The sequence below is a fragment of the Suncus etruscus genome, chromosome 18 (assembly GCF_024139225.1).
Source record: "Suncus etruscus isolate mSunEtr1 chromosome 18, mSunEtr1.pri.cur, whole genome shotgun sequence".
In the NCBI taxonomy this organism is placed as follows: domain Eukaryota; kingdom Metazoa; phylum Chordata; class Mammalia; order Eulipotyphla; family Soricidae; genus Suncus; species Suncus etruscus.
Genome location: NC_064865.1, coordinates 9435351 through 9437593, shown reverse-complemented (window position 1 = coordinate 9437593; position 2243 = coordinate 9435351). Strand labels below are relative to the sequence as shown.

The following is a 2243-nucleotide window of genomic DNA, read 5'->3' as shown; positions in this document are numbered from 1 at the left end:
GGGAATGTTTAAAATACAATTCACTTTTCTCTAACTTACAGTTTATATCTCAACTCATAGAACTTGTATTTGGAATCACTTCTGAAGAAACACCAGTCATGAATATTAAGGTCTTGATAAAGGAATCCTGATTGTAAAATATAGAACTTGGGTAGAACGGGCTCTGATAAAAAGCAAGAGGGCGCTGTTGATATTTTTCTTAAATAAAAAAGACTGGACAAGATTGAAGACACTTCTCTCTCTCTCTCTCTCTCTCTCTCTCTCTCTCTCTCTCTCTCTCTCTCTCTCTCTCTCTCTCTCTCTCTCTCTCTCTTTTCTTGGTTTTTGGGCCATACCCGGCGACTCTTGTCTCTGTGTTTCTATCTCTTTGCTTCAAAATCTGTCTCTGTTTTTTGAGGAAGAATTTGAGATACAAAGCAGAGCCTTTTGATTACTCCTTGCTCTGTGCTCATGATCACTCCTTGTATGCATAAAGGACCATATGTGGTACTAAAAATTGAACCTAGATTAGTTGCATGCAAGACTAAACTCTCACTCCGGTGCCTCTGTTTCATGTTACCTTCTCTGTCTCTTTGTTGTTGTCTGCCTCTATATTCACAACTATTTCTATTTCTTTGCCTCTGTCTGTCTCTCTTATCTTTCTCTCTAATGTTCTTAGTGACTAGCAAACTGAGCAGGATTGACTAGGAAGAAATAATTGAGCATCTTGTAACAAAATAAGAAGCTTCAAATGGGGGCTGGAGAGATAGCATGGAGGTAAGGCATTTGCCTTGCATCCAGAAGGTCAGTGGTTTGAATCCTGGCATCCCATATGGTCTCTGAGTCTGCCAGGAGTGATTTCTGAGCATAGAGCCATGAGTAACATGTGACCCCCCCAGAAAAAAAAGCTTCAAATGATAGAAAACCTGGAATTAAAAGATAGGGCATTGGTGGTGAGAAGGTTGCACTGGTGAGGGGGGTGTTCTCTTTATGACTGAAACCCAACTACAAACATGCTTGTAATTATGGTGCTTAAATAAAGATTATATAAAAAAAAGATAGGTACAAACTTGTATCAAGTACTTGTATCAAGTAGAAAGCCTGTCTAGAGTACAGGCTGGTGTGGGGTGGGGAGGAAGACACTTGGGATATTGATCATGGGAATGTTTTCGCTGGTGAAGAATTTATATATGTACATTAAAAATCAAAAGAAAAAAGAAAAGAAAAGATAAGGCCTCCCAATTCTTACCACAGGCTGTGTTCTTTACACTGACGTATAGAAAGAGGAGGTATAGTAAATGCACCCCATATACACCTCAACACAGGCCCTTTGCCTGGTCTGTATTGTGAATTGGGGGACATAAAAAGAAGTTGTAGTACATATATAATATATATTGAATATATACACCCTATATACATATATATGTGTGTGCAATGGAATATTATGCAGCTGTAAGAAAAGAAAAAATACATTTTTTCATGACATGGACAGAACTAGAAGGCATCATGCTAAGTGCACATAGAAATTATTATTGTTCTGAGCCCAGCTGTGCCTCTGTAGTTTTGGGATGCATAGGGCAGGATTTCTCCCCCCCTCCCCCCAGGGCCCGATTAACCAGGCGTGGCCCTGAAGACCCACCAGGTTTGGGGGGATCTTGGCCCCCTGGACTAGGAGTTCAGCCCAGGGGACCTGTGGCTAGCTGTCCTGCCCAGAGCCCCCAACATACCAGTCAAAGACCCAGAAATCCTGGCATGCGGAGGACAGCTAGCCACAGGTCCCCTGGGCTGAACTCCTAGTCCAGGGGGCCAAGATCCCCCCAAACCTGGTGGGTCTTCAGGGCCACGCCTGGTTAATCGGGCCCTGGGGGGAGGGGGGGAGAAATCCCGCCCTATGCATCCCAAAACTACAGAACCGCGCGGGGGCGCTAGCCCCCGCGCGTACTTCATATATTAAGAGTATTCCTTACTGTTATGTTATGTTTTACGTATCCAGAATCTTTATTTTGTATTGTGCCCTTTCCCACATCCCTACAAAGCTCTTTTTTACTCCTTTACTCTCTATCCCCCCCAAACATCTCTAATCTACATTACTCTTTTTAATCAGTAGTGTACAAGCCTTATCACAGACCAAAGCCGTGTATTGTGTGTAACAACCCCAAACTGTTTCAAGATACATAAAATGGACACGTATTTCTTTAGAATATTTTGTTTTTTTTTCTCTGACAGCTATAATTCTTACTAAATGTTGTCTTATATAGTGACGA

At 42.1% G+C, this 2243-nt stretch overlaps 1 non-coding gene across 1 annotated transcript; it reads left to right on the top strand.

Moving 5' to 3' along the window:
* Window positions 1-1211: 1211 nt before the first annotated feature.
* On the top strand, window positions 1212-1343 carry LOC125996897 (small nucleolar RNA SNORA51). Its single transcript, XR_007491558.1, has one exon. It is a non-coding gene; the product is annotated as a small nucleolar RNA SNORA51 (small nucleolar RNA).
* Window positions 1344-2243: the final 900 nt, after the last annotated feature.